This window comes from Passer montanus, unplaced genomic scaffold (assembly GCF_014805655.1).
Source record: "Passer montanus isolate IOZ18808 unplaced genomic scaffold, ASM1480565v1 scaffold45, whole genome shotgun sequence".
In the NCBI taxonomy this organism is placed as follows: domain Eukaryota; kingdom Metazoa; phylum Chordata; class Aves; order Passeriformes; family Passeridae; genus Passer; species Passer montanus.
In genome coordinates, this window is record NW_024369373.1 from 10,951,720 (window position 1) to 10,962,274 (window position 10,555).

The window sequence follows — 10,555 nt, forward strand, 5'->3', positions numbered from 1 at the left end:
AAGAAAAAAAGAAGAAAAAGATAAATTTTGATATTCAGAAGTATTGTATTAAAAATCCGAGACGGCATCGTGAGGGCAGAGCTGGCTGGCGAGCCCGTGGTGAGGGGCAGCGCAGGATGCAGAGGCAGGAGCTGCCCTTGCTGGGCAGTGACCTGAAGCACACAGCTCTGAGCCGGGCTGGAAGCGCTGCCCGGTGGTTCCTCCTCCCTTCTGTGGGGAGCATCCCCAGCCCGAGCCCAAACTCAGCTCAGCGAGGGGTTTTGCAGACAGGGAAATGGGGAATATCTAAAAGGCAGAGCGTGAATGTCTGGGATTATTTTCTGTGAGGAGAAGGAGGAGGTACACTGTGGTTTATAAATACTTTGTGTGGGAGATCTTCACTGCAGAGGGCCTTGAATTAAAAGAGGCACATCGGAGTCTTTTGCCAGATCTACTGGCAGAACACCAAGAATATGGATAAGGGCATTCTTGACATTCTGAAGTGAAGGGGCATTAAAATAGTAATGTTTGGCATTCATTGGGAATAAATTAATGTTTTCTGTCACAGTTGTAGCTATCCAAGGATTCTCTACATTAGGAAAACAGAACTTGCCATATTTTAACTTTTAACCAAGTTTTTATTCTCTTGGCCCATGTGCCTATCAGCTGCTCACACCTAATCTAAAGAGAAATTTCCTGGGCTGAATATAACTTATTGCAAAACGTATACCATCAACACACAGCTTCCCAGTGTCCAAACCTGTTTCCCTTCCAGACGTGAGCCAGAAACAGACTTTTGAGTAAATGAATAAGAAGATAGCACTAGAAATGAAATTGTTTAAGAAAATGCTAGGGTGATCATGAAATTAATTCACAGAGTCTCTATCAACTCAGTGTGTGCACGTGATTATTTTTGTATAATACCCTTCAATGCATTAATTTTGACTAAAAATTATTTAGGGCTCTGATTCATAAGCAGTAGATGTAGTGGCCTAAAATGATATTGGGGGTGGTTGCAGAAGATTGACTGCAGCTGCCCTTGCTGGATGCTGTGTGCTGGTTTCTCTTGTCACAGCTGGCACAGTGGTTTAAACTCTTGTTGGTCATGAGTCTGAGCCCTCTCTTCTCTGCTGTCAACAAAAATGCAGAGGAGATAAAGATATAGTGGCTAGATTGTTATCCTTTGTTTTACAGCATCCATCAAAGCCCTACTTTGTAAATGGAAATCAAATTAAGCTTTCCAATATTACAGCAGCTATGAGTCTTCCAAATGATGATGGATTGAAATAATTCATGCAAAAGCCCAGGATATCTCATCTATCCCATCTGGTGGATTTAGTCTCAGGGCCTTTCAGGGACATTATTCAAATGTTTCTGGTAGGAGGTGAATGTAATTGCTGCTTGAGGAGCTACTTGGGAAGGGAGGTTATGATTTCTTTTAATATAATATTTAATTATATACAAATAATAAAGCAGCTTAAATAAGTTTGTAATGTTTCTGTAAAACTATCGTAACTCTTTCTTTCTTTCCTCACTGATGGGCTCTTGCTTGTCTTTTATTTGTCTCATAATGCACCAAAGGTGAGTGATGCATTGTGGAAAGGATTTAATGGGACTCTGCATTAAATTGAAGTATCTGATCAGTGTTTAGCCAGTGCTGCACAGCAGAGACAGAAATAGTCTGCTGCTTTTTTCCCCCAACTAAGGTATACGTGACACCTTCTTCTTAGGACTGCTGTGGTTATGGATTAAATACTAGTGCTGCATGCACATATCCTCTTTCTCCTATAAAATAAGGGGTAGGTGTACATTGAAAAAGTTTCACTAGCATGACATCTCCTAATGCTGTAAACATACAGAAACACAGGCAAGAGGAACTCAGCTAAATTAAAGAAGGCAGGCCAGTGGGCAAGGAGGAGCCTTGTTTGGTATCAAACAAACAGAGGCTGTGTGCTGTTGTGGCACAATAAAGTCAGTAGTCCTACACCCAGCTATGAAAGTAGCAGCATTTTCTGAGTATGAAAAATTGAAGTTATGAACATTGGTTTCCAGTTTCTTCCTGGGTGAAACAAGCACAAAATCTGCCCATTAGAATCTTGTTTCAGGCTATCTCATGGTTAGTGAATGCAGGAAGGCTGATCAGGTATCAGTGTGCAGAAGGGTGGGGAATATGATCAGAAACATTCAGAGCCTCTGAAACACACTGGGTGGGTGTAGGGAGCAAATTCTACACCACGAGTAGAAATCTGACAGTCTATTTGAAAACTGTGTCTATCCTTCAGAAAAGATTCTGTGAGTTGTAACAACTTATTAAAGCACCACAGGCAGTGTTACTGTCTCTCAGACTGCAGTGTGGAATGGGCTGGGTATTGAGTCATATCCTACTGTAAAGTACAAGTTCAACAGGCATAAAATTTTACACTGTCTAACTTTTGATCTGAATTGAGAGCCTTTCTGACTGTTCTGTGTTCTACTAAGTGATTTGACACTCTAGGCTACTGAACAGTCTTGGAAACAGGTACACATGTTATGTGTATCTTGGAAGAAATAAAGTATAGGTATATGTATGTATAAATATATATGTGTGTGTGTATAGGGCACACACTGTGGTGGCTGCAACCTTCTCTGTGTCCCTTTTCAACCAGGTTGCTCCCTGAAGCTCTCAGCAAACACCATACTGAAGACATCTGTGATAGCCCACTCCCCCTGGACTCCCAAAGCAAGGCTCTGCAGACCAGGTAATTAGCTCCCAGGTGAACAGAACAGATACTGGAATCAGAGTAACTGATATTATGGAAACACCTGACAGAGCCATCTGATTTAAGGTTCTTCTATGCCACCTGATCTGCAAGTCCACAGCAAAAGAGAGTCATGTTTTGGGGCTTTTTCTTGTTTTAACAGCGCAGGTTTATTTCAAGAAAGTACTCAGAGCTCATGGCACTTAGGGGCATAAGGATACAGAAAGGAACTCTGTGGCATTTTCAGAAATGCATAGGTACATAAATACTTCTGAAGGGCCACAGTGCTTCAGGTGAAGTGTAACTTCAGCACTTAAGCACTTACATTTTTGAAAAGCTCATATTTTGTCTTCACAGACTGTCACTAAAATGTGATATCCCCAGAAAGGAAATCAGATGTAGATTTGCAGTGGGAGGTCAGTGTATTTTAGATCCCATGCCATTAGCACCGCCTGGAGCAGTGTGTCATATGCCACAGGAAATGCACAACTGCAGCCACGTGGCTGTGCAGCATTTCCATGTAAACTGCCCCAAAAGTGGCTACAGTTTGTTGCAAGATCCATGGAACTCTGAGAGGGAGGAAAACACCAGTGAAACTGTGGACTTGCTAAGCTGGGTGCAGCTCCAGTTCTGATCTTTGCTTCCATGAAGCTGGAAAGGGTCTCAAGAGAGAAGCTTAAAGCTAGAGGTATGAACATGATGCATGGAAATGAGCAGTTGGAATTTTGGAGTATGTGGGAAAGGCTGTACTGGTTTCATTACAATTGTTGGTGCAGGCAGAGATTGTGTTTAGAGAGTCCATCCTGTGTTTGGTGCTTCAACAAATGAACACCTAAGAAAGTTGTGAGTCCTGAGATACTGAGCATCAGGACCAGCAGTTGTCACTTGATGGCATTAAAGGCAGTGAGTTCAGGATCTTGGTGCAGAGACCAATCTTGAAATGCTTTCATAGGAACTTCAGTGTGCATCAAAGTGTCTGGTTTTGTCCAAAATCTTTCACAGGATATTATTTTTCCAAAGCAGAAAGTGCATTTTTATCTGAAGTATTCCAGAGCCATTCTGAATGTCTTTGGCACATTAAATGCATTGATGTTTTGATCTCACATTTATGTGAAGTCAGAATTCTCTTGACCTGAAAGGAAGCTTGTCAAGAGGGGTTTTTTTTGCTGGTGATTTCCAGGCTCATAGTTAATCCTTCACCATAACTTGTGCACCTGCTGTTCAATACAAAAAGTTAGCATAAATGTTTACATTGCTTACTTGAAGCATTGCTACACAAGCAAGTATTTTGGCATGGGTTTTTGAGTTTCTGGTTTTGTTTTGTTTGGGTTTTTTTAATATATTATAGAATGGTTAGGGTTGGAAGAGCCACAAAGATCATCCACTTCCAGCCCCCTGCCATGGATGGGAACCCCTTCCATTAGAATAAGCTGTTGTGAGTTTAAAATACAAAACCAGCAAGCAACAGAAAGCTTGCATAAAAGTGAGGGAATGTTGGCATACAGCTTGAGAGCAGGACTGAGGGCACTGCTCAGCTCATGGCAGGAGTGGATGTGTTAGCCACAGTAGCCATAAGCCTTGGCAAGGGGAAGCAGAGCCCTGGAGGAGGAATGCAGAAGTTAACGGTGTGCTTGGCATGCAGAAACCATGCAGGACCCTACACGCCTGCACGGGTCTGTGGGAGGCTTTGATTAAGCAATGTGACTTAGCTACATAAATGTTATGGTTGTGCTATTTTTAGCTGCAGCTGAAAAGGTATATAAACTTAGCTGTGTGTATCAATAAATGGCTTCATGCATGCAAAAATCGTGGAGACCCTCTCTCCTCCATGGCCAGCAGGGGAGCAGCCATGGTGACTGACAGTGTTAATCTGCCTGGCCTGGCAGTGGGAGATAAGCTTCTTACAAGTGTTCCTCTCCTTAGGAATTCCCCTCTGCTTAACCAGTGATAAAGAGATGATGGTCCATTTAACCATAGAGGCTTCTCTACCAGCTGCCTCTGTATTTATTAGCACAGATTCTATAACACGAGAATAATTTATAGTACAATGCCATATCTGATTACACAAGTGTTTTGTGATATTTTCTGTTTCTTGTGAATTGTTTAATATAAGGCAGCCATGCAGAAATGCTTGGATGTGTGAAGTTAGTGAGGCATCTAATTAAGTTGCAAGAGCCAATGCACTCACAAATGGAATATTGAACATACCACTTATTTCATTCATGGAACAAAATTGCTTGTGGATCTGAAGATGAAAAGACTTGCAGGCAGGCATGTTTCTCTGAATTCTAAAGGTATCATAACTGGTCTACAGTTTGGGTTTAATTTGTAAATGTCCTAAAGTGGGGAGTTTGTGTTTTAACTAGTTTAATAAAGCAAATCCTTCCAGCAAATCCACTCTTGACTTTGCTTCATCTGGACCAAAAAAAAAAGTCAATCTCTTCCTTTCTCTTCGCAATGAAAATATGCTATACTCGAAAAAAAAAAAAGTTCCGTGTGAGCTTACTTTTTGGGTGGGCACATCTTATTTTTTGGTGGAAGGTGTGTTTTGGAGGGGGTAGGTTTAGGGTTTGGGGGGGGGAGGCATTTTTTGTTATCATAGTGGGGGTTTTCTTTGAGAGAGAAGGGACTCTTAGTTATTCCTGTTGCCTACAAAAGTGCCATGTGTGGGGTTTGAGTTCATACAAACTGGGTTAATCTGGGACTGCCATAAAGGGCATATGGTCTTGCAGGGAGCATATGGTCTGGAAGAAGTCATTCATTGTAGTGCTCCTGAACCTTCCCAGCTGGTTTGTCCGTGGGGTAAACTGAAATGTTCACAGGGAAAAACTGCACATTACCTGGGGAGGCAGTATCAGATTTCATTATTTGATCCAGGATGCACAGTTCCCATTGTAATCTACTTACTGGAACTGTTTTCCCTCGAAAAATAGTTCAGGAATTAAAGAAAAATCTTGGCACAGAGACCATCTTTGGAAATATTCCATGTAACAGTGAAATTGCTATTTAGGAAGCTTATAGCCTCATGAATTTCATTAACAATGTCTATTAAATACTCCAAAATTATACTTGAATATCATAGACCATCTTTCCAGTTCCACAGATATTATTCAGTTGACCTTAACAGGATTACATGCTTGTTTGGTTTTTTAAAGTTTGGAGAAAACTGTTTCCATGGCTGAACTCTTTCCACTAAATGTATTACTGAAGAGGCTGATGATGTTTGCTGTGATTCTGTACATTAGTTCTCTTTGGCCCATTGTTTGCCTACTCAATGGCAAGCATAAGGTTTTGAATAAGAAAACAGAATAGAATTTCATTTGTAGAATCAAGGCAGAAATCTAAAAATCCATGGTTTTTCAGTGCTTGTAAAGTTATGAGCATAAACACAAATTACTTGGATATTTTTGTTCCCATCTACAGTAACTTGCATCTCTTAACTTCAAATGCTTATGCAGAGTCCTTGAATAGTGATGTATCTATGTAAACAAAATGAAGTGTGGCCTTAGAGATCCTTCAGTATTGGTAGATTTTATAGCTGTGTATATGCAAACTCTGTGTTTGCATACACACAGCTATAAAATCCCCATTTATGGAGATTCAAGATTCCCCATAAACACAGTAACTGTGAAGATCTACTGTTATTGAAGCAAAAATGAGGGTCCGAGCTTGTGTGGCGGACCCTAAGATAATTTTCCAGAAAACTCTTTTGATAAGAAGTGTAGAAGGAAATGGATTTCTCATATGTAGAAATGAGAATTTTGATATGAAAATTCTTGTTTTCCTTAATATGAATATTAGTGGGAGGCTTTTTCATTTTCTTTGGCTTTATCAGTACTCATGTTCCTTACATGCTCTGCAGTGAATGCTTTTGTGAATTCTAAGCATGTTTAATAAATGATCTTAAATTTCTTTTCTTGTCCTGCTGTTACATTTGGTTAACAACTAGTGGAAGATAGGGCCCAAATTTGCTTACTAAGGCAATATAATCCCAGATCAATTTGAGTCAGAAAGGACCTCAGGACATTACCTATTCCAGGCTCTTACTGAAAGCAGGGTCAGCTATAAGATCAGCTTGCTCAGAGCCTTACTCTGCTGGGCCTTTAAAGCCTCCAAGAACTGAGACAAGGCCTAGCTGTGCTCATGACCCAAAGATGTCTGCCCTCAAATCTATCTGCCTCTCTCTTTATACAATTTGTCTTTTATCTCCCATCCTTGCACCACCCATTGCTGTGAGGAGCCTGCTCCTGTCTCCCTGATCAGCTCCTTGTAGGTGCTGGGGAACTGCTGCCCAGTCTCCCCAAAGGCATTGCTGCTCCCAGCTGTGTCAGGGCTCTTGGCTCTGGCTCTAACAAGTGCCAGGTCCAGGGAGGACAATCCCTTCCCTGGATCTGCAGGCTGGTCCTGCCAGCACATCTGCTCCCTGTAGCTGCTGGGGAACTGCTGCCCAGTCTCCCCAAAGGCATTGCTGCTCCCAGCTGTGTCAGGGCTCTTGGCTCTGGCTCTAACAAGTGCCAGGTCCAGGGAGGACAATCCCTTCCCTGGATCTGCACGGCTCGGGGTGCTGGGGCCATCCCAGTGCTGGAGCACACTGTAGGTTTCTGCTGGGCTGGTTGGGAACGAGGATCCAGCTCCTTCCCAGCGCAGTTGCTCACATCCTGACACTCCTCACTTTGTGTTCTTCCACGGGGTTCTTCCATCCCACATGTAGAGGGCCATCCCAGTGCTGGAGCACACTGTGGGTTTCTGCTGGGCTGGTTGGGAACCAGGATCCAGCTCCTTCCCAGTGCAGTTGCTCACAACCTGACACTCCTCACTTTGTGTTCTTCCACGGGGTTCTTCCATCCCAAATGTAGGATCCTGCTCTTGCCTTGTTGAAGGACCCTGCTCTTCTTGTTGAATTTCAGAAGCTTTGTGCTGACTCAAGCCACCAGCCTGTCTTAAGTTCCTCTGGATGCATTCATGTCTCTCAACTGGCTTCACCCAGTTTAGATACACCAACCAAGCTGCAAATTTGCCAAGGGGGTCAAGCTGATTTTTTTTTAAGCTAAGTTTACAATAAATAGAAAATACTGAAGAGCTTTCTCATTATGATTTTGGGCTATGGAAATGCATGTTTGAATATGATTGTGGAACTGCTTTGTGAAACTCCTTAAGGAAGCTAAAGTTAGTGCAGCAAAACTTAGGTTGAGAAGTGTGACGTATTTCCATGCAGGAATAATTAAACCACAGCAGGTTTTGGTAGGATCATCTTTGTATGTTGTTTTTTTGTGTGTACATTAGCTGGTACACAACTCTGTGGAGTTGCAGACACAAAACATCTCTCATATATTTTGTGGGAAGGAAATAATCTTCCTCAACAGCATTTCATTTTCATCTGGCATTTTCAGAACAGCCAGGACGTGTAAACGGGGAGATCACACACATAGAAAACCTGCATGTGAGTGTAAGAGTCTCAACATTCCAGTCTTTTGGCAACAGAAAATCCTGCCAAGGAAAACTAGCTAGATACCTAAGCAGAACAAGTCAACAGGAAATAGCCCATGAAAAGGTTTCCAGCAGAAAGCCATTGGGGTTTCTTAGCAGAGTGAGTATAAATTTCACAGATTTTACGCTTGTTTAGTCATCAAGGTAAATCTGGGGAAGACAAGATCTCTTAACACTAACACAATTAGCAAATGGTATGGAATTGATCAATGTTCCGTGTATTACCATTTTGCTTTTAACTCCGACTTTTTTAGATGTTCTTTGCCTGTTGAAGTGCACCACATTTGTTAATTAACTCCATCTGCTGAAAGTCTGGTCTGGCAGTTTAATAATATAATGAGTTGCTTTATTAAATAATTGTGCTTGAATGTGCTACTGTTAGTCTAAACAAAGAGAACTTAAGGTGAATATATCTTGGAAATATCCTTATTGTGCAGGTGATGTCAACAAATCTTAACCTATTCTATCTATAGTTCTCCACATTTGAGATTTATAGGAAATGGTATGCCATGCATTCATTATGCAAAACATTAAATTTAACAGAAAAATCTTGACCACGCCAGCCCTTCTATGTAATTTCACGTTAAGAAATTTAAATAATCCCACTGAAATCATGAATGGGCTTGAATTTTGCAGCTTTGAAATGTACTTGTTAATATTGAATCCCAAGCAAATTTCTACTTATTTTTAACTCTGCCTTCTTTATTACATGTACTTAATTGTAAATCAGAAGTACATTTTTAAATACTTTGTGTTTACTATTCAAGGAATTCCTGTGCCTGCTCCTGCAGACACCACAAGCATTCTACCATGTTCATAATTAGTCTCATGCTGTTGTGTTGTTAATAAATTGAATTATATTGCACTTCAATAGAGTTTATAGCCAAGCAGTAGATTGTATAGCCTGGCATGTGGATGACAGGCAATTGTAGTTCACCTAATGACTGGATCGCTTTCCTAGGGTTCAGCTTTTTGCATGCTGGGAGATTAAATGCTGCAGATAGAGAGTTAGGAGAAAGGATGCCACAATGACCCATCTAATGATGAGTAAGTGGCTAGGTGAGGGATCCTTCTGCCACCCATGCTGATAAAAATGTTTATCTGGTAATGGTTAAATGGTTTATCACTGGTAGGAAATACTGACTTTTTCTTGCACCATTTCTGGTTTTCAGCAGAACTGAAAAGCACTTTTTCTAATCTGTAAATACCTATGCTTAGGAACTGTCACCTATCAAAATTTTCTTTGACAAAACAGAAGTTTCCTGCTGTGTCACTGTTGTGCCGTAAGCTTTCCAAAATATTTTTATAGTTGAGGAGAAGATATCTTTCCAAACATTTGCGCATGTTGTGTTGTTTCTACTTGATATTCTTGTGTAGAAATATGGAAAAATCCATTGTAAAGACCTGCTGAAGTAATGCAGTTATTAATGTGGGTATTGCAGACCCTTTGTATTACAAGGCTGCACAAAGAGCTGCGCTGTGCTAGTTGCAATGACCCTCAGGTCTTGCTGTCACTAGCTGCTTTTCAGGATGGCTTCTGTCTTAACCATACATTTTTGTGTCCTTCCTTCTTCCTCCTTACATATCTTGTAATGCAGTCAGTGTTATGAATATTCAGTATGACCACCAAACCATGTATTTAACACCATTATTGGAACTTGTTGTCCTATGAAGTTATTAGCAGTAAAGACTTTGGACAACTCTTTAGATTGCCTACATGAGTGTAAACAGCAGGTGTTGGGAGTTATGTTTAAAATCTATTATCAGCCTGGTTTTAATCCTTTTATTTGTATTTAATAGTATTGTCCATATTCCAAACAGAATATGTTATATACATATATCTCACATAATATATGTCATATATAGTTGTATATATAATAAATGAAATGCTCTTCTACACACAGGGTAAAATACAGTTGCCTTAACCACTGGTATTGTCCCCTATGAATTACACAAACTTATCTGTCATGGTCTAATATTTGTAACTGAATGGAAATCTGACACTGTCAGGCTGTGAAGGCTAGCAGCACTTGCAACAAAGTAAGTAGTAGTTGGTGACAAGCACACAATGTTCTCTCACAAACCTACCTGCTATCTGCTCTTAGGAGTTTATAACTATGATTAATCTACCTAATTCAAATTGCTCCTTAATCACTGCCAGAGTTCATTGAAAACATACTTAAGTTTAAAAAAACCCAGCATCTGCAATAATTTATTAATCTCTTTAATAATAAATAACTAAACCTTGGGGAGTTGACCTGGACTGTAACCATTAAGAAAATCCTGTCTGTAAGCAGATGCAGCTGTAACTTCTTTTGTTCCACTGAAAGTGCCTGGATGGAAAATAAACT